The sequence below is a fragment of the Balaenoptera acutorostrata genome, chromosome 1 (assembly GCF_949987535.1).
Source record: "Balaenoptera acutorostrata chromosome 1, mBalAcu1.1, whole genome shotgun sequence".
Classification (NCBI taxonomy): domain Eukaryota; kingdom Metazoa; phylum Chordata; class Mammalia; order Artiodactyla; family Balaenopteridae; genus Balaenoptera; species Balaenoptera acutorostrata.
Window position 1 is genome coordinate 150,610,895 of NC_080064.1, and position 22,360 is coordinate 150,633,254.

A 22,360-nucleotide genomic window follows, 5' to 3' on the forward strand; every position below is an offset into this window, starting at 1 on the left:
TTTCTCCAAACTTGTCTCCTGAACTCCTCATCGTTCATGATGCTTCAGCCACACTGGCCTCCCTTCAAGCCCTCAACTCAAAGCCTGTCCATCCTCTGACACATTGGCTGTTGCCTCTTCCTGTGATCCTGGGATGCTCCTGCTGTAGACGTTGATCACGTGGCTTGCCCCTTCTTGTCGTGTGGACACCAAATGTTTTATTTAATTTTGATTTTGAGAGGCCTGTTCTGAACCCTAATATAAAGTACTCTCCATACATCTAGTCACTGTCTATTATCTTTTTTTAAGACTTTATAATATCTGCTATTTTCTTATTTGCTTCTTTATTATCTATTTCCCACTCCCCCACCTCCCCACCACACACTAAAATGCAAACCCCATGAGAATAGAGACTTTGTTAGTGACTGATATCTCCCCAGCCCTACAAAGGCACTAGATAAATGTTTGTTGAATTAATGGATAGTCCCATAAACTAGGAACTATTCCGAATACAGAGTACAGAAAACATTCAGTCCTTATCTTCAGACACTCTATACTCTGAGGGCAGTGATGCTGTGAAAATTACCTGCTCTGTTTTAGGAAATCATTTTAGTGTTTGTGTGTGTACAAGCAGAGCTATGTGAAAGGGAGCCCCTTAGAAATTAACTACTGAGAATATATTTTAAATGTTAAAGATACATTTTAACTATTAAGAATATGTTCATTGTTCAGAATATATATTAATTTGATTTTACAATGTGTGTTGAAGACTTTGCTATAGGTAAACACAGAACCTCTGGAGAGATACTCAGATGAATAAACAGTCTCCATCCTTGAAGGAGGATGCTTTCAGTGAGGTAAAGGAACTTGTAACAACACGGTAAGGCAATGGACTTGAACAGCGGTGGAAAGGATGCCCTTGTGAGGGCAGTTATGGGGCACTGGGGCTCAGGTTGGTCCAGTATTGTGATGAACATTCTTTGCTTTTTCATAGTAAACCATTACCGACCAATCACACTGGAATTTAAACCCATCTGGGTGAACTTAACGTTCTCCCCCTAAAAGAAGTCATGGTAATTTGATCTACAATTCAGAAGTGGACCCAGAGAATGAATGAGCCTTTCTGAGGAAAATCCTGTGGTATGTTCTAAAAATGAATATTGCTTGAATGAGATTAAAAGCTTCCAACCCAGTCAGGAGCAGGCTGCCTGGCTCGTCCCTCCCGTGGCTGGGAGAGAATTGGAATCTGTGGCTCAGCACCTGCACGCGTGTTGCCTCCTCCCACTTGACTCCAGTGCTTGAGGAGTCTTGTTAGCTTGGAAATGGACGATGCTCCTGTGCAGAGTAGTGCCAGGGTGTGGAGGGGCCAGGCGCATCTCTCCTTGGATCTTAGGTTGTTTACCAAGCTTCCATGTGAATTTTTACATTTCTACTGGCCACAGAATCTCCTCTGAAAGAGAGAGATCCTACGTTGGATGAGTGTGGAAATCTCAGAACCAAGAGCTGGAGGATGGGCAATAGAATAGACACAAAGAGAAGCCCTTCCGGATTCCAGACAGCATGGCGGAGCCATTACCGCAGGACCTTATCAGCAGTTGAGGTCTATCAGAAGTCTTAAATGTCAGTCTAACATATGAATTAATGATCCCAGATTTGAGTAGAAATCTTCTGAAATGATTTTCTTTTTCCTAGAGGGAGAATGAAGGTATAACACCTGGCTTCCTGGAGACTGTATAAGAACCTGGTGCTCTGGGCATCAATGGGGTGCAGTCTTCTGACCCCAGCTCACAATATCACTTCTTGAAGTTCAAGACCATCACCATGAAGATGTGATTACATAATGAGTGTCTCAAGTTGCCAGTTAAGCACCAAGTATGTAGTGGGGCAGTGGTAACCTGCCGTGTCTCCATCACAGAGGGGAAAAAGGTGGTCATGACCCGGCTTTTCTGGGCCACAGTTTTCCATTCTGCGTCTGTGAATCTAGCACACAGCTGTGGACTGTGTCATTTAGTCTTCCCTCTTCTTCTCAGTCCTCCCTAGAGCTTGTCTGGAGAAGGCTGGGGAGCTATTCCCCACCCCTCCACCAACTCTAACACTTCCATTACCATTCTATCAAGCAGTGGCCAAGTTCAGAGTTCACAGGAAGGCAAGATCTATGAGAAGCCCTGAGTTGGTGGCCATCTGTATCTTGTCACTGCAGGCCATGTCTCTGGGCATATTCTTCCACTAGTCTGAGTCTATTCCTCTGTAAACCTAACTCCAAAAGTATCGCTAGAAAAATGACTCGAATGCAAATTAGAATAACATGGGACCCTTGATCCTTATCTAGGCTGGGGATTTTCAAGTGTTTCCTTTGTGTGGTGGTGCCAGTGTCCTCCATAAATTCTTAATAGGTATTTATCATAGAGCCTTGACTTTATACCAGCCAATTGTGTCAAGATGGCTCAGAAGATCCATTCCTCTGAAATACACTGCTCTTATAGAGCAGGCAACCCACCCCATAAGAAAGAGTAGAACTTTATGAAAACTGTGATGCAGGAAAACTTGATCGAATATCCACTCTTCTGGAATATCCATTCTTCTTTGACCCGCTGCCCTTAACCCCAATGACCATAGGCCCTCCGTGGTGACATGCCAGTTAAACTTATCTTGTGATAGAGATCATTCCACTCACTGTCTACTTAACCCTAATTGTGTTGTGTACTCTCATACCAGATTTATCACAATAGCTGATATACTAAACAACTCACACTAAGGTACAAATACATATCTGGTTAAGAATTTGTGTGGTACCTCTTCTATATGGCGTACCTGAAATTTTATTAAGCCCTCCAACTCTTAATTAAGGAGAGTACTAAATGATGGGAATTCCAGCTGCTAAGAGAGGGTACTATAAGTGTTTCCAAGATCACGCTGTTTTGGACATTGCTTAGCTGCACTTGTGTATACAGATCTTATCATTTTTATCTGTAAACTATCCAAACCACTAAAAAGAGTTTAAAATTGAACTGTATAAGGTGTTCATGGACTGTCTTTTGCAAAGCTTCTGAATGGTGATTAGAGAACTTTTTGTGCAAAATTAGTGAAGATAGACTTAAAGGGAAATTTGCTAATGAGACACCCTCTGTGGAAGCTGTGTATTTATCACCACACACACCTGGGCCACTCTCGCATGGCACCCAAGTAGAGAAGGATTATGATTCTTATTGGCTTTCAACAGCTAGCAGCAGTCAATTCTGCAATAGAAGTTTTGTATTAATGGGCAGCAAAGCCAGAAACAGAGGATCTCTAAGTCTGAAAGTATTACACTAATTATGTAACTTTTGTCAATTTCAGTTTTTTACATTTTCTATAGGAATTTTGAATCTGATCTGCTACCATGTTTCAGGAAAAGAGGAGCATCCACAGGGTTAGTTTCACTGGCAAATTTTCAACATATTCAACTAATAGTGTCCTGTTCCACTCTTCAGTGAACAACATTATATTAAGTTGAACCATATGAAACTGCCGTTTCTGTAAGTCAAAAACAGTTGAATATCAGCAATTTCATATGGTTAACCTAATCTGTTGTTGCACACCCTGAGAATAATGGAAAGCATCCCACCAAGCATGAATCCCTTTGAGCCAGGAGAAGCTATGCCGTGGCAATTCATGCCACATTTCCATTATAAAATAGAATAGCGTTAAAGAAATTAATATTATGCTTGCCCTAAGTATTGCTTTTTAATAAATCTCTCTAGTGAAGTGAATTTCTGAGTCAGTGTTAAGGCCATGGCCCAGGTTTTTATTTAGCCTTTCTCTTTAATAATTAGAACTCAAAGCCACCATTACAATATGCTGATGGCAACATAGAACATGAGGAGAGGAATATCCAGAATGAGAACTTGCGGATCTGAGGGAAATCCACTATTCAGGTAGGTATGGAGAGGATAATTCAGTGGTCCAGGAACATTGATGGGGTAAGAGAACCTCAGTCCTAATTCTGAAAAATGTTGGCCCCAAGATTTCTAATCAGTTGCTTGGAGTATAATAGCAAGGCATTCAGATGTGGGTCAAATGCTATGAATAGAGCTGGCTTTTTGTTTTCACCCAGGAATCTTTCCAAGGGTGGCTGATGTATATGGTTAAATCTGGAGGTAGAGGGGAAGGATATAAGTCCAGAAAAGAGATGGATAAGAATAAGGTGGGGTCTTATGCCTTAGCTGGGTTGAGGGTTTGGCTTCTGGTCCTAGAACAGGAGTCCTCAGCACAGCAAGCAAACAGAATTAAGGCTTCTTCCTCTTAAGGTTGAATTACTTAGGCAGATACCCATTCTAAGATGAAGCCAACACGGTAGGGACGTTCAGCTAGAACTTCAGAGCTACTCAAGCATCAGAATCTTCCTCAGCAGATTCAGGGCCCAGATCATTTTTGACTGATAAAGAGACCTGGAGGGGAGACCTGAGACCAAATAGATGGGTCTGGGTCACAGGACCCAGATCCTGAGAGAGTAGGTCAGGTACAAGTCTACTGGACAAGAGACTATTGTTCCCAGCCTTTCAGAAACAAATAGGCTGGAACCTGCATGTGGAAACCATCAATAGATCCAGTTGTGAGGAAACCAGGAAGGGGCTGACATCCTTGGTTCATATTCACACAAAGACTCAGTTTTGAGATGCACTTGGTCAACTTTTTATTGAGTTATCTACCATGTTCCACATATCAAATTAGTTTCTTTAATTCCTTTAATTCTCATAACAACTTCATGAGGATAGTTTGATTTCAATCTTAGAGAAGACAGAGAATAGAAGACAAGGTAAATTATTGGGATAATTATTTTTATTGGAATAATAATTGTTGGAACTCAAACCCAAATCTTTATGTTTCCATAGAAGAAGGTGTATTTGTTTCCTATTGCTGCTGTAACAAATTAGCACAAATTTAGTGGCTTAAAACAACACACGTTTATTCTCTTACCGTTTTGGAGGTCCAAAGTCTACAATCAAAGTGTTAGCAGGGCTGGTTCCTTCTGGAGACTTAGGGGAGGGTTAGTTGCCTGGCCTTTTTGAGCTTCTAGAGGCCTCCTGCATTCCTTAGCTTGCAGCCCCCTCCTTGCATCACTCCAACCCCTTGCTTCCGTCTTCACATCTCCTGCCCCTGATTCTAATCCTCCTGCCTCCTTCTTATAAGGACTCTTGTGATTAAATTGAGCCCACCCAGCTTATCTCCTCATCTCAAGATCCTTAACTTATCACATCTGCAAATTCCCTTTTACCATGTAAGGTAGATAATATATTCTCAGGTTCTAGGGATTAGGAGGTAGACTTGGGCATGGGACAGCCTTATTCTACCTACCACGGGAGGGAATGGAGGGAAGTGCTTTGAGCTGGTGAGGTAAAGGTGGCCAGACAGAACAGAGAGTTTAAACATTCTCTGAGGCTGATGCAGGACAGGAACAGGGAACAGAGACAGGTGTCCCTCAGCATGCAGGAACTTCAGTGGGGGATGGCTGCAGGACACTGGTTCTCAGTGGGGAGGGATCTCTGGCATAGGCATCTCCGAGCTGCCCAGAGCAGCAGGGACCACAGACAGATGGCAGGACCAGATCTCAGCAACAGTGTCTTCTAGCTAAAGGAAAGGCCATAAAGGTGATGACCATCATGCAGAAATGCCCACCTACTCCTCTGCCATTCTAGAAACATATAAGCCAGGATTCTTGTGTGACCTCATAGAGTAGGGGAAAGGGTCCCCCGAATGATTGAGATTGACTCTCTGGTTGGGTTGACCAGTGGGGGCTGAGATAAGATTAAATATCATTTTAAGAGTTTTTAAGGGAATGTGACATTGAACCTTCGTACTGGTTTAAAGTCATAACTTTTGGAGTTACAAACTTTTTCGATGGCCACAGATAGTGGAGGGGCAGGTAAAGGCAGACAACAAAGAGTTTCCTGCCAGTGTGCTCCAAGCGATCTTTATATCCAGGAGGAAAGATGAGGGACATCTCACTTCCAAATGCTCCTTACTTAGGGTCTAAACCTAAACCAGACAACCTACTAGTTAGTCAGCCTCCTTCGATGGCAGATATTATCTGAATAACAATAACCATATTAATAAGCATATCCACCAGGGGGGATGAAAAGGTGGCAGGGTATTCCCAAGAGGAAAATTAATTTCTTTTTATAATCCGCTATAGTTTATTTCACATATTCATGACCCGCCCAGTATGTTTTTTCTTCATGATGAGCCATAAAAATGACAAAATACATTAGCCAAGTTCTTCGTTTCTGCTAAAATGACCATATTCAAAAATAATAACAGAGACTTGTATCAGCGATGCAAAAGATGCATGAAGTAATTGGGGCTTAATTTGTACACAAACTGTCAAGGCAGTTTTCCTCACGGCCTGCATCTTCTGAATTCATTAGTCTCTAATTACGGCCAGTGGGGACCAGCAGTTAGAAGGTTAAAGAGGTTCTGACAGGCCTAATCATTGCTCAGGAAGCTGAAAATGTATGCAAAGTCTCAGCAGATGGGGTGAGAGCAGCTTCTGCCAAGTGATAACTGTTATTCCTTTGCACCTCCAGAGCTGTCATCCTAACAGGCACATTTTAAATTTATTAATGCTCTGGTTACAATGCATACACAGTCTCTAATGGTATGTCACTCTGAGTATATAAACTAAGCAATTAACACATATTACCTGGTAATGGTAAAATTATTTGTTGCCTGTTTGATTTTTTTTTTTTTTTTTGGTTGTCTCCTATTCCAGTAAGAATTGTCCCAGGAAAAGCTTCCCTTTGTTAAACTGGAAGCAAAGCTACATTGTAGATGAATTTCTCTTTTTGATATTATAAGCAACCTGAATGCCTATGGCCATGCTTTACTCAACCTGTCCCATCCATCACCAGATTCAGGCCTCTCACATCAGAATCTAGTAGTTAAAAACAATTCGGGTGAGAGGCTTGGTCAGACTTTTGGGAAGAGGCAGAGAAAGCCAATCTTTGATGAAATGACCCTTTAAAGTGAGAAGAAACCCAGGGTCATATTTCTCATCTGTGACTCGATACTAATTCCTAGAAGGAGAGATGATGTGCACATTGCAATTTCCAATTCAAAAGTCATCAATATCTTATCCTTCTTTGGTGGTCTCCCTGACTACTTTAATCCTGATTGTTTTAAAGCTAACTAATCACCAGTAAGATGTGTGTGTGTGTGTGTGTGTGTGTGTGTGTGTTTTAAATAAATGAGGTCTCTTGTCTTTCCTGTGACTATACCCATGACATGGGAAGGGCCTTTAATTAAATGCAGCACTTAGCTCACAATTGTTTGCATGTAGGAGGCTGCAGAAATGGAGACAGCTGGAATGGATAGTCCCTAAATTGTAGGCTTCATCAGGACTACAAGATTCATCAGCGGTCCTAATAGCATGAGAAGGTGTTAATCTCAGCCACAGAGCAATTATCCGTCCAGGGACTGACCGCCACTCTCTGCATCCACTAGCCCATTTCGCCTAATTGATTTGCACTGTATAGAAGTAATATAACAAAAAAAAATGTTGCAGAGACTTTATGTTAATTATAAACTGTGATTACATTTCCCTACTAGGTGGTCCATTTAAGATTTTTATACCATACAGAAAAGACATCAAACTATTAGGTAATAAGTTTTCTTTGCCTGAGACCAAATAACCCATCCATTGTGGTTCCTTCACTGGCTGGAAGAATAGCCCTGGTTGATTAACACACCTGAGCTGTGTGACCTTGGGCAAGCATCCTTATTTCTCTTAGCCTCAGTTTCCTCATCCCCAAAGTGAGAAGTTGGGCTAGACAATCTCTGACCTCTGCAATCTTTTCGAGTCCTGAAAGTCGACAATTCTATCAAAGTCTACTGGGCTGTGTAGCCAGGAGAGGATTCTACCATTGAGCCAGAGCATGAGTCAGGAGTAGGTCTGGTCTTTCATCTTCCACTTCCCGTTTTCAACTTGGAAGTTTAATCTGGTTTCTGACTCTCCTGTTTATTTATAACTTTTTAAAACATGTGCACAGTGGATTTTTCCAGCCTCTTTGCTGTATTTTTGCTATATGATATATCCATTTATTTCTGGAGATTTTAAAAAAAATTGTTTCAGCATCTCTTTAATGGGAAATCCAGTGAAGAGAGTCTAGACATGCTTGCAGGGTCAGCTTACTTGTGTGATGTGGCACGGCAGGGAGAAGGGACCTCCTGGGGGCTCTGTGAACTGTGCGTCTGTGCGGTCTGCTCACGTGGCCACACCCATGCCTGTAAGAGTGGCCTCAGTCTGTGTCACTAGTCAGCCAACTGGCCTCCTTGGGCATCATTTCGCTGCCTATAAAGTGATAGTGTTGGACGGACTTCTCCCAAAGTTCTGTTTCAGCAACAGCATTTGATGACTCTCATTCATTCTGAGAAAAAAGAATTTCCTCGAAATTAGAGCCTTAGAAGCTAAATGGTATTTAGAGGAACCAGCAGGTAGAGGGAGAAAGACGGGTCCTGAAAGCCATTTACATGAGAAAAGTTTGCCTGAGAAAGCCTCATCATTTTGTGGATGGCAAGTCATGCTGTGGGGCATGACATTCTACAGGGAAAAGAAAAATATTGGTTAATATTATTAGCCAAAGTAAAAAAGACAAAAAAAAAAAAAAATGGGCCTTGGCATTTACCATCCACTTGCGAGTCTCGGGACAGCATTTCCTCCTCCTTTCGGTGTGTTATCTAACTTGCTTAAACTCTCCTAGGAGTGGCACCGCCACTCACTCTGCTCTTAAGGTGAAGGAAGTGTGGTTGGGAGTGATCGCTAACCCTTCTCTGGGAACATTCCCACCATTTTGTAGATGATGTTTCCCAAAGAATGAACCACCTACATCAGAATTCTTGAAGGGCTTGTTAAAACGTCAGATTCCTGGGCTTTACCCCAGACCCATGTACCCAGAACCCCAAAGGGATAGACCATGGGAAACTCCATTTAAAAAATAAATAAAAGCTGCTCAGGTGATTCTTATCATAGCTGAAGTTGGAGAATCACAGTTCTAGAAGGCGGAAGGCCAGGCTGTTTAGTTCTTCCCTCTAGGAATAGTGATCTTCATTTCACACTCGTTGTGACAGACTTATAACCTCATAGAGAAGATAGAGTCCCCAGCAGGGAGGTTCTTCCCTGGAGCGAGGTCACAACCATGAGCTGGAGGTCAAGGTTGTTACAGGAAAGCCCTGTTCTGCCCAGAGACCCCATCCTTTCAGCATAAGACTCTCTTCCGTAATCGGAGCCTGGTGGCCTTTCTTGGTCTGAATCACTTTTACCCAGAGCCTTAGTTGTCAAGCTTCAGCAGGCTTCAGTTGTAGGCTTTCAACAGCATGTGAGGGTCCAAGAAAAATGGTCCCCAGCCCCCTGCCCTGACACTTACACTGTTTTGCCCACATACATCCAGTGACACACATGCAAAAGACCCTCAGTCACCGCAAGTCCTGGAAAGGTGACAACCTCAGAGTCACATATAAATGACCAAGAAACATATGAAAAGTTATTTAACCTCACAGCCTGAGAAACAAATAAGAATAACATATGTTATTTTCATGCCCCCAAATTCTTCCCAAAAGAAATAAAAATATACTCACACAAAAAATAAATAAATAAAAATAAAGTCTATGTGTTGATACTAAAATGACCAACCTTAGCATTACTTTATCAAGAAAGGTTAGATTTTCCTAGAGATTATCATACTGAGTGAAGTAAGTCAGACAGAGAAAGACAAATATCATATGATATCACTTATATGTGGAATCTAAAAAAAAAAAAAGATACAAATGAACTTATTTACAAAACAGAAACAGACTCACAGACTTAGAAAATAAACTTATGGTTACCAAAGGGGAAAGGTTTTCTCGGGGAGGAATAAATTAGGAGCTTGGGATTAACACATATACACTACTACGTGTAAAATAGATAATCAACAAGGACCTACTGTATAGCACAGGGAACTCTACTCAATATTCTGTAATAACCTAAATGGGAAAAGAATCCGAAAAAGAATAGATATGTGTATACATATAACTGAGTCACTTTGCTATACACCTGAAACTACTACAACATTGTAAATCAACTATACTCCAATATAAAATAAAAATTAAAGAAATAAAAATAAAAAAAAGAAAGGTCAGATTTCACCTAAAGAGAATTTAATAACTGGGCTAAGGTAAATATTTTATGCACATTTACATGAAACCAGTGATTACTTGTCTTTAGGGATGTAATTTTTATTTGTGCTTCAGAGGTTTAGCATTAGCTGGACTTCTATAGCTGGTCAACTTTAAACTGAACAGTAGTCAGATCTTAAGGTTTAAAAATTATAGTGTGATTCTCAATTTCTTGTTTAATTAATTTGTATTAATTTCTAGTTCTTAAAAATAGATTTTTAATTTTCTTTCTCCTAAAGATGGAGACATAATATATTATTATATATTATTATTATATTATTATTAGTTTTCTGTCTTCCCCAAAGAGCCCATCATAGTCCTGGGCATTAGTTATTGGTCAATAAGTAATTTTAAATATGACCAATCAGGTGATCACACACCTCATGAGAGATGGTGAACATGTCTGGGTAACAATTAAGTTACTATACAATCAACCCCTTCCCCCATCACATATTTTGATGAGTTTTTCAGTTCATGAGCTTTGATTAAAATGTAAGAGCCAGGTTATGTAGGGGACACTACTGCTTATTTTTGTTGAGATTGCTGGTAACCATTCTGTGAAGAGCAAAGGATTTTTCCTTATAATATTCCACTATAGGCTCTTATTAAATTCCAGAATATTGGCTCTGCATCTGATCTCAGAAATCATTTTCTCCGTGCCTCATTTTGCAGTTGAGGAGATTTCTGAAAGGTACACAGTCCCTTGGTGCTTAGCAAGGGGTTCACCAATGTCCTGGGTCATTGGACAGAGTGATGGGTCAGAGTCTGGGGTACAGACAACTTACTCCAACCTGGACAATCCAGTGAAAATAGGCTGGGGCTGGTACTGACTACCTCACAAGGCAGAGACAAGAGCATCTCAGCCCTGGCTCAGCTTCCATCCAGCCTGGGGAGCTCAGTGGGGCAGAGGCTAGCTATTTCTTAAGCTAGTGTTTTCTCTCTCTCATGTCTTCTATTTATCCACACGTTCTCTGGGAGACCTGCACTGCGAGTCTGCCTTCAAATCTTTCTGTGTCCACATCCAGTCCAGTAGCTTTGGCACATAATATTGATACTGGCAGTCTTTGTTTCTAGTACTGTGAAAGGTGAATCCTATCTAGCTGTGAGAAGGAGACCCCAGGGTCCCCCCTGAGAGCCTTTGGTGAGTCCAAGAGAAGGGTGACATGGACGTGAAACTTATTACTGATGCTTCAGAGGTTTAACTGTAACCCAGGAGTCTTGCTTCCCCAGATGCCCTACAACTCCTTTTGAAATCAGTTCCATTTATCTCTTCACTTGCTCTCTTACTTGGAGAGACAGCCCTCCCTCGTCCCTATCCTTTTTGTCTGGTCTGGCCCTGCAGGGGAGCAGACAGGGGCCTGCTGCCTCGTGTCAGTCGTTCCTCAGAGAGAAGCAGCGGGTGTCCAAGCAGCCCATCCGTACCACTGGCAGGAAGGCAGGAGGTGAGCGTCAGCACACAGGCCTGGGGGTGCCCCATTTCTTGGCAGTGCAGACGCTGTGATGTTTTCAGAAGGCCTTCTTCTTTAGGTGCTACCTGTCAGGTGAGGGGGTTGAGAACCTGAGGCCTCAGGACTCCGGTTTACCAGATGGAGCTGAGCTGACTCATGAGGCTGGGAGTGAATTAATTGCTACATGGATTCTGGTTGTTCACTTGAGGGTGTGAGTTAAACACATGTCCTTCAACTGGGCTGGGGACGAGGGTCAGCAGAGAGGGATGCAGGGTGCCCTCACAGGAACCTGAGGGAACGGATTCTCATCGTGTCACTGACGCGCTTACATTTTTGGTGGAATCACACCCCCTCAGGAAGCACAGGATCTAGAGTCTTTCTCACTGGTTGTTCTTACGGTTTGTTGCCCTTGGCTTTATGTAATTCTTTGGAGCTTTGAATAATCTGAACTACATCTAGACAGGTGTGAGGGGAGAGAGTGAGATTTTCTGTGGGTAGTACTCATAAGAGACCTTTTCTAGAACTAAAAATCTCAGAGACATTTGGCCTTTTCTCTTACTGGCTGTGTGAACTTTGAAAAGTTACTTATCTCTTTCTTACCTCGGTTTGTTCATCTGAATTGGGGATCAGATTTGTACTTGATTTATAGGGCTGTTAAGTCATCTAAACGAGATAAGGTATGTAAACAGTTTAGAATAGTGCTTGGGACATATAAGATCTTGATAAAAGTCTGATTGTTTTTATCATTATTGGTGCGTGATTTGTGTGTGGGTGTGGTTGGTTGTGATGTTGTGTATGGTACGATGTGTGACGTGGTTGTGACTTGTGTATGGTTGTGATGGCCAGCACCAAAGATGTCACAGTCCCTGCAGGAAGAGCCAAATCTTTGTGTTTTGGTTAATCCCACATCATTATTCAACTGTTGGCCCAGGTTGCCAGTTATCAAACATATCTTGAGCTCTCATAAGTTAGAGAGCTGGGGGCCTTACACGTTCATTCACCAATTCATTCATCCATTTAACAAATACTTGAGTGTCTACTATATGCCAGAAACTAGGATAGTGCACTGACCAAGCCAACAAAAATCCTTGCCTTCAGAGAATACAGATTCTAGTTGGGAGATAGACACATAAACACATAATTATGGTGGTAAATATATGACATAAAGCAGCGTCAAGGGATAAGTATTACCTGAGGATGGGATGACCTGGGAAAGCCTTTCCAGAGGAAGTGATGTCTGAATAGAGGTTTGAATGAGTGGAGTGAGGGTGTTAGAGGCAGACGGAATAGGAGGTACAAAGGCTTTGATTGACAGCTGAGTGAAGAAGGCAAAGGAGATGGAGGTTAGAGAGACAGGCAGGGGATGGAAAATAGACAGGGTAAGGAGTTTAGATTTTGTTCTGAGTGTGATGGGAAGATATTGGAGGATTTGGGGTGGGGAAGGTGGGGAGAATTGCATGATATGACTTATGCTTTGGGAAGATCATGGTGATGACTGCCGAGCACAGAATAGATTATAGGGGGTCCGAGAGTCAAAGCAGAAACCAGTTAGGATGCTGTTACACAAATCCAGGCAACAACTCCAGGATGATAGGAGTGGAGATGTGAGAAGTGAGGTTAGAGCTAGTAGAATTTAATTCTGGAGCATGTGAGAGAAAGAGAGGAAGCGAGGATGCCTGCTAGGTTTTTGATCTGAGCAATTGGAAGAGTGACTTGTCCTTAGCTGAGATGGGGAAAACTTGGAGAGGGCCAAATATGGCAGGGAAGCCTAGATTCCTGCTCTGAACTGCTTTGGCTAGTGTGGAGATGCCTATTAGACATTTAAGAAGAGGCGTCAAGTAAGCAGTTGGATAAGTGAGTCTGGAGCTCAAGGGGAGGTCAAGGGTTGGAGATACAGATATGGACTTGGCAGCTATCATAGACTTAGCATTAGGTGGGACCAGTGACACTTCCATTTTCGTAGGTGAAGAAGAATGAATATCAGCTGTTTCTTATGATTCAACCTGGTATTTAACTCCATGAGTGAGAGAGATGACAAGGGAAAGTAGAATAAAAGAGAAAAAGTCCAAGGACTGAGCCCGAGTTACTCCAAATACTAGGAATTAGGAAGAGGAGAAAGACCCAGCAAAGGAGTGTCCTGGGATGTAGGGAGAAAACCAGGAGTCTCTGGGAACCAAATAAAGAAAGCACTTTGAGAGGGAAAGATGGAGTGTAGAGTGTAAAATGTTGCTGAGTAGTCAGAGGAAGGCACACAGGGGATTGTGAGACATTGGCCCCAGGGTCACCCAGTGAAAATTCCTGACCATGAGGAACTCTCAGACCAACAGGGGCACTTCCTGCTACACCCAGCAGTTTTTTAGTGCCTGAATGTAACCTTGATATTTTCATTTTGGAGGATGGCAACTCGTCAAGAACATGACAAACCTATCATGAAGAGGTTCCTTCTTGAGGGCAATTAAGAGAAGTATTATCTTATATTCCTGGAATGATAATATTAAAGCAAATAAAATTCCCCACTGAGGGCAGCCTCTCCCCAGCTCCTTGCTTTGCATGAAGCAGGTAACCTCCATCCCTGCCCACCCCTGTCATGTCTGAAGCCATATTTCCCCAGCAGTATTACATGTGCATTTCCTGTTCTTGATAATTTCACCTCCTAGGGCATGAATCATAAAAAAAAAAAAAGATATCTGAGTGGCTCAGGCACCATGGCCTCACTAACCTGCTGCCCTGGAGGGGCTAGCTTGGGCAGGAGTCATGGGGAAGGAAACAGGCAAGGGACAAGGTGTACTGCAGGGTATCAAGGTGACAGTGGTTGGTTAAGTTGTTTGGACCTGTGAGAGAAGTGGATTATAGAAATGGATACCAGAAGAGGGAGAGAAAATAAGGACTGAAATATAGAGGCAGTCTTGACTCTTTTCATATAAAAGGCAACAGATTTCCAGGCAAATATGTGCTTTTACCACATTTACTGCCACCAGTTAGCACAAGCAAAGAACGTTACTGTGGAGCTGGACTTTCGGTAAAACATTAACAGACTTTTCTTTGCAGAGTCTGTTTCCTTCTGGGCTTCCAGGGGGGAAAAGGAGGCCAGGAATAGGTGTGCTGCTCCCCTCCCCCTGAATGGTTCCCCCGAGCTCCTCTGCGTTGTTCATTCATCCGTGAGCCCACTGTGTGCCCAGCACTGAGCTGGCATCACACAGGATTCAGAGATGAAAAAGCCACAGGGATCAGGTGACAGAGACAAGTGAAGGTCTTAAAGGATAGCAGACTAAGAAGGGAAGATTAAAAAGGGGGTAGTAATCTAGAGAAAAACTTAGAATGAGACTGACCTGAGTCTCCTATATCTGTAGGGTTTACCCTCTGCAGGACCCCTTCTGCTCCTGGGTCATCTCTGAGGCTTGGATCCAAGAGGAAGCTTAGGGACTGACTATGTTTGGCCAGAAGAAGACCATTAGGAGACAGAAATACTTGCCCTTGCGGGAAGTGTTTCTTGGGGGCAGGATTTCCAGGGGCTCTCAATTCCCACTATGCAGTTAGCTGCCTGCATAGCCTAAATATAAGGCAACTCTCTAGAGTAGTTTGCTCTCACCCAAAAATGTCTTGGGGGATTCAGGTTCCCAAAGGGAGAGCTGAGGTTGATGCCTCTCACTCACCTGTGACGGACACCTACCCCCATCCTACTGGGTCGTGCAAATGCTAAGGTTCCTCTCTTGGGACACATTCCCCAATATGCCAAAATCCACTGGAGTAAGTCTCTGGGCCTTCTCTAATCAGAAATTTGGTTTCATGTGTTGGCCACAATAAAGTATGGGAGGGAGGGGGCCCAGATAAAATGATAGATTTCTAGGAAGCTCTCTGACGAAGTTCAGGCGCCCAGCCCCTGGTGAGGGAGTCTTGTAGTCCTTGCTGACAAAGCCACTTCACGCCTAAGGGGAGCAAGACAGATTGGAAGAGACAGACAGAGTTCGCACTGCAGACTGTCTGTAGGCCATCTCTTAGCTCCATTTATTTTACTTTCTTCTGCTATTTCTTCTTCTTTCCTCCAGGGGAGAGCAGTCCTAGGGCAGCCTCAGAATAAGCTTTTTCCTGGAGGAAGGCAGAGTCCTCCTCTGCTCCAACATCAGACCCGTTTGAAGACACCTGAGGTCCCCAGATGCACTTGCTAAGGTGCCAGGAGAATGGGGGATAATTAGGAGGAATCTGGCATGACTAGGGATGGGTCCCAACGTTCTTGCCTACATCAGTGCTCTCTGCTGTTGACTGAATGCGCCAAGCACATCGATTTAAATCCAGTTCTCAAGAAGCCCTTCTTGGCTTATCCACAAATTGCCTCCCATTCCTACTGTTCATCAGCATCTGCCAATTAGAGAACAAACTCTTGTTTGTCCAAATAGTTGCTAATCTACCTGCCCCCCACCCCAAAGCAGCTAAATGAGTATAAATGAGTCACTCATTTTAAAATGATTTAAGTTTATCAAATCCTATTTATGTCTCTTCTATATCCCAATTGGCTATAGAATTAGTGACTCCAAATGATAAGGTTTTAAGCTATAGTAACTTATCCCTTGAGTAACACCAGACTTGGCTATATTTCAGTGTTAATGACAACAGCAGCAGTAATGTTAATAATTACTAACATAGCTGAGTACTTTATATGTGCTGGGCATCGTGCTCAGCACCTTACATGTGTTACCTCATTTAATTCTCACAAAATCCCCAAAGGTAAATATTATTATCTTCATTTGCTTTTAAGGAAACTAATGTTCAGAAAGTTTAAGTCAACTAACTGAGGTCAAATAGGTGGTACTTCAGAGGCCCCCTCTTAGGCCCCCACTAAATTCCCTCAGTCCAGTGTTTCTCAGAGCGTGGCTCTTAAACCACTGAAATCAGAAAGATTCGGGGACTTAGTTAAACTTCAGATTCCTGGGCCCCTCTTAGACCCAGGTAATCAGAATCCCTTGGAGGGTGGCCTTGGACAATGTATTTGTAAACGCATTCCCCAAGAGACTCCTACACGCACCAAATTTTGAGACTCACTATCATCTCTGACTTGAGATATTTGAAACACACTCTATGATCTCAATGGCCAAGGAGCTGGACATTGGGAAGGGAGGAGTGGTTAACCCTAGGAGCAGAATTGGCCCTCCCCACCCCATGGAGCAGTGGAGAAGTTGGAGGCAGAAGACCTGTGTTTTAGTCCTTGCTTGAGCTTATGCTATTTATTTAATCTCTCTTGGCCTCCATTTCCTCAGTTGTAAACCAAGAATGATACTTTTCTTTTCAAGGTGGTCGTGAGGATCGAAGGAGATAACGTATGTGAAAGTAGAATAACATTTAAATAGAAGAAAGTGCTCTACAAATGTATGTGATATTAATCACAGATTTGCCCAGAGTCTGGGGAGGTGACCAGGGTACTATGCATAGTGCTGGGCACTTTTTTTGGCTACGGAGAAGACAGAGGAAGCGGTGGACCCTCCCAAGGACTAGGTATCTTGGGATCTATCTAACCTCCTTAGGAGAGGCTATTTCTTCTACAACTCACAGGAATTTACTCCCTGTAAGTCAAGGAGGCGCACTTTCTTGTTGGTGCTGGGCCTCACTTACCAAGCTCTTTCACATGGGACTGAGGTATGCTTTCTGCCTCAATTTCCCCCTTCTGGTCAGAGAAGACAAAACACCTCCCCCTCCATGGCCACACCCTCTGTTGGCACCATTTCCAGTAGCCAGAATTATTCAATGTTCTCTGTGTACCAGGATAATTATCACTTATTTAATCCTCACAAGAGTGCTATGAAGTTTCCACTTCAATTAGACCCATTTTATGGATGAGGGAACAGACTTGGGGAGTTTAAGTAATCTGTCCAAGCCAGCAAGTAGTAGAACTCCAGGACCCATGTTGTATACCACACTCCCAGGAAAGGATGTTAGGAGAAAGGTGTGTTAAGCTTTGAGCTGTTCTGAGGCCTCTGAAGGAACAGCCATATTTGGAAGCAACCTCTGCCTTTCCCTGTCCCTCTACAACGTGGCCTGAGTTATTCAATTAAGGAGGGAAATAATTGGCAGTGGAGAACGCCTCTAGCAGTGGTAATTACTTCCAGGGCCTTGTTGGAATAGTCAAGCTACATTTCAGCTTATGCTGTAAAACCTTAATTATAATATAAACAGCTGCCCTTCAGCCCTGTGGGGCAAGCTTCACCACCCCCTTCCTTCTCTGGCCTCAGCCCAGTGCCTCTCTCATGAGTGGACAGGGAGGTCTAGGAGCAGAAAGGGGCTTTGGGGAGGAGGGGAACTAAGGTCTGCGTATGCTGTGGGGTTGGGGAGACTAAGCTACAGGGAGTCACTGTCACGACCCCATCCCCAAGTGAGGAAGCCAAAGGCAGCATCCCATCTTGGTACCACTCACCCAGAGTCTCTTGGTGGGTAGAAGACCCCAGAAGTTAGCAGCCAGCCTAGTGCCATTTGGCTTGGATAGGGTTTAGCAGGATATAGTGTCATTTTAGGGTAATATCTCTTTTCATTTACTTCCCTGTAAGGAAGAAAAGAGTCTTCCCTTCTAGATTCAGACTCCATGGCCATGCATGGGGCCCTATGGAGTGCCCAGCTCTCTCTAGGTTCTGTGCTGGCATGGTCATCAGTGATTCTTCATTTAAACTTCACAGCACTGTATACATGAGGAATTAACATCCCCATTTGGCTGTTGAGGAAAATGAGCTTTTGAATTTAATCAGAGATAAGGCTTGAAATGCAAATAACCCTGTGTGAGACAAGTTCAGGTAGGTTGATGGAAATTAGATATTTTTGTTCAAGTAGGAGGAGTGAGTCACCACCAGGCACTGAGAGGGCCCAGGAGCAAGGTGCTGATGAGGGGAAGAGGACACAGAAACAAGAGAGGCTGAAGACACTACTTTGCTGAGCTAACAGATTTGCCCATGACTGGCCCTGGTGCCCCATAAGGAGACGATTGGGTTTAGAATCCGGACTGAAAGGATCAGGAGTGAGCCAGTGTGGTGAGGTAGGGTAATCTAATGGTCTGGGCTCCCTCTTCAGTCTTTGTGGGCCACATGGAAAGTGTGAGCTTCTCAGTGGTCTTCAAAGTAGAGTGAGCAAGATAATCTCCTGAAGAACATGGATAATTATTCAAACTTCTATTTTTCATCAATTCTTCTTTTAAATTTCTGATTTCCATGTGTTTTATAATGGACATATGTATAATATGACATTTATCTAATTTATACACAAATAAGTATATGTATATTTACGGGATGCATGCTCCCATGTTCAATAATATTTTACAACTTGGGGTGTATGATCAAAAAGTTTAAAGTCTACTGGGCTAGATGCTAACATGCTTACTTGGATTTCTAGCTTTAAAAAAACAATGCTCAAGGGGTAATGGCTCATTTACTTTGCTGATGACTGGGAGTGGTAATAATTATTACTCATGGAATATCTATGGCTTTGCTCTCTCATTTAACCCTGCAGAAGCAAGGTAAAGTGGTGTCCAGAGCATGAACGCTGGAGCTGGACTACTTGGATTCAAATCCCTGCTCAATTGTCTGTTGGCTGTGTGACTTAGGGTAAGTTACTCAGCCTTTCTGTGCCTCAGGGTCTTTATCTGTTGGATGGGAGCTCACAGACTCTAGTCTACATCATAGAGTAGCTATAAAGATTAGATGAGTTAATGCATGTAAAGAGCTTCTAACAGTGCTTGACCTTGAATAGCTATTCATAAATGATAGGTCAGCAAGGTGGGATAAGGAAAGAGAAGGAAATGGGGATTCATGGAGGTGAGTGGAGGAGCTGGCATTCCAGCTCAGGCCTGGCGGATTCCAAAGCACTTGTATTGGGACCCAAAATGGAAAATATTCTAAGTCCTTACCAACAAACAGATGAGAAGATATATCTGCTTCTGCTTCTAAGATTCTGTGATTCTCATCCTCCTCTCTGCACCTGCCCTTGCCATGTCCCCGGCCAGCACAGAGGAAGGACAACAGTGCATTTCCTTCTAGTTGGAAGTAGCCCCACAAGTTGGGCCTCACTGCCATCAACCCCTACGGGTGTGCTATTCCATCTCTCTATGGCCCTCCAGAACTCCCCCAAATTCCTCATGGTGTCTTTGCTCCAAGGATGGATTCTAGAGCCTTCTGGAATGCAAATCAGACAAGCAGGAGTGTTGCAGAAAGGAAGATGCTGCAAAGGACTCCAGCAGCAAAGGGTACGCTTCCACTGGGCACACTGGGAAAGATGTCTGGGCAGAAGGACCTGGGCTGGACCTCACAGCCGTGCCTCTTCCCTCTGGGGTTCCTGACAGCCCTTGAGAATAACACCCACGTGTTCAAATTCTGTACAAAATCCAGGAGCAATGTATCACTGCTCTAGAGACCTTGAACCCTTTTGGAAGGTTCTATCAACTTAATAGGCATCTCAGGTTGCTCTAACCCCAGCCTTTGCCCTGACAGCAGCTGCTGGGTGAGTCTGAGGTTCATCCCATCTGTAAAGAGTTTCAGATCCAAAGCTTCGAGGTGGGGAGAGTAGGAAACAGTGGTGGGCTGGAGCATTCTTCGCTATAGACTCCTAGAAGCAAACTTGCTGGTCGTGAGCCAACTCAGCCTCAGCCCTAGACACTGGCCTCCTGCTTCCCTGCTTCCAGAACCATCTATGGTTCTGTCTCCCATTAACACCACAGAACAAATTCCCTGCCTGCCTCCCCCAGAAGGACATAGCCTTTGGGGATTTTCTAAGGGTTTTTTGTATAAACAGCAGTCAGAAGCTAACAGTAAGTAAAATTTCCAGAAATAAAGAGAAACTTGCAATGCTCGAGGACACTTTAAATGAGGCACTTGAAACAAGAGGCTTGCATTAGGATCTAAATTAAAGTCCTTCAGTGGCTTTTTGTATTTTTTCTTAAATGTTAACCTGAGTACAACTTTATCTTCTCCATTCACTTCCAAGAAGTCCTTCTATAATGAAGAGTTGAAGGCTGAAGCCGACGCTTGCTGAACGTGGGACAGGCTTGCCACCTCCATCTTGTCAGTTTTCTCTTGGTGGATGATGGGACAAGGGAAGCTTCTCTCAAGAGACAATTAAAATAGTGTTTTAAGAAATCCTCAGCCAATAAAAAGTTGCTTACAGACGTATAAGCCTTCTCTCTGTGTCAGTTTTCTTAACCTCCTAATCTCAACTGTCCAATTACGAGTTTACAGGCCTTTGGGGACGGCTGTCTTAAGTACATTGAGAGGAATGGTTATATTCTGTGTGAGCTAAAATACACAAGGCTGGTAGTAGGAAAAGGAGCTACCTATTAGGTCTTTCATAAAACCAGTCCCTAAAGTAGAAAGAATAGTTCCCTCAAGACTTGCCCTATGGACTCCCTCTCACAGACGGGTTCATATTTATAAGCCAATTTGTCTAGAAATAAATCTCTTTAACACACTCAGCTAACTCCAAGAGGTGTGTCCCACGGGAAACAATCTTCTTAAATGAACTGTCTCAAGAAATGTTTTAGCAGCAACGTTGTCAGTCCTGGAAATTTTACCTTCGGGGGAAAAAAAAAAAAAAAAAAAAAAATATATATATATATATATATATATATATATATATATCAGGGATAGACTGCTTGGAGACATAGAATATGCAGAGTTTAAAAACTGCCAAATTGAATTCAGATGCTTAAAAAAAAATCTTCGTATATCTGGTTATGGAGTTGGCAGTGGAAGAAATAGATTTCTTATACAAGCCTGAAGCTCAGTAACGGTTCATTTGACCTGAGCTAATCTGGACAGGTTGGGTTTATTGTCCACCACAATTTCTTCCCATCCAGCCAGAAAACTGGGGCTGCAATCTTGAGATTTTCTTCTCTCCCTCCCTCCCTCCCTCTGTTTGCCCTTCCTTCCTTCCTTCCTTCCTTCCTTCCTTCCTTCATACATACAATAAAGCTATCTAATTTACAAAGTTGTTTCAAGTCATAAGTTAAATAAGATTAAATCAAAAAAAACATGCGAGGGGGACCTTCAAGATGGCGGAGGAGTAAGATGTGGAGATCACCTTCCTCCCCACAAATACATCAGAAATACATCTATATGTGGAACAACTCCTACAGAACACCTACTGAACACTGGCAGAAGACGTCAGACCTCCCAAAAGACAAGAAACTCCCCACGTACCTGGGTAAGGCAAAAGAAAAAAGAAAAAACAGAGACAAAAGAATAGGGATGGGACCTGCACCTCTGGGAGGGAGCTGTGAAGGAGGAAAAGTTTCCACGCACTAGGAAGCCCCTTCACTGGTGGAGACAGGGGTGGCGGGGTGGGGGGAAGCTTTGGAGCCACGAATGAGAGCACAGCAACGGGATGCAGAGGACAAAGTGGAGAGATTCCTGCACAGAGGATCATAGCCGACCAGCACTCACCAGCCTGAGAGGCTTGTCTGCTCACCCGCCAGGGCGGGCCGGGGCTGGGAGCTGAGGCTCGGGCTTTGGAGGTTAGATCCCAGGGAGAGGACTGGGGTTGGCTGTGTGCACATAGCCTGAAGAGGGCTAGTGCGCCACAGCTAGCCTGGAGGGAGTCTGGGGAAAAGTCTGGAACTGCCTAAGAGGCAGGAGACCATTGTTTTGGGGTGCACGACGAGAGGGGATTCAAAGCATCGCCTAAATGAGCTCCAGAGACAGACGCGAGCTGCAGCTATCAGCGCAGACACCAGAGATGGGCATGAAACCCTAAGTCTGCTGCTGAAGCCACCAAGAAGCCTG

The 22,360-nt window shown here is 43.4% G+C and overlaps 1 long non-coding RNA gene across 1 annotated transcript; it reads left to right on the plus strand.

Annotated features, from left to right (window-relative positions):
- The first annotated feature begins 667 nt into the window (after window positions 1–667).
- Window positions 668–20,714, plus strand: LOC103015741 (uncharacterized). Its single transcript, XR_003622749.2, has 7 exons — window positions 668–836; window positions 974–1,119; window positions 1,672–1,851; window positions 3,792–3,893; window positions 19,098–19,192; window positions 19,742–19,830; window positions 20,568–20,714. It is a non-coding gene; the product is annotated as an uncharacterized LOC103015741 (long non-coding RNA).
- The last annotated feature ends 1,646 nt before the right edge of the window (window positions 20,715–22,360 follow it).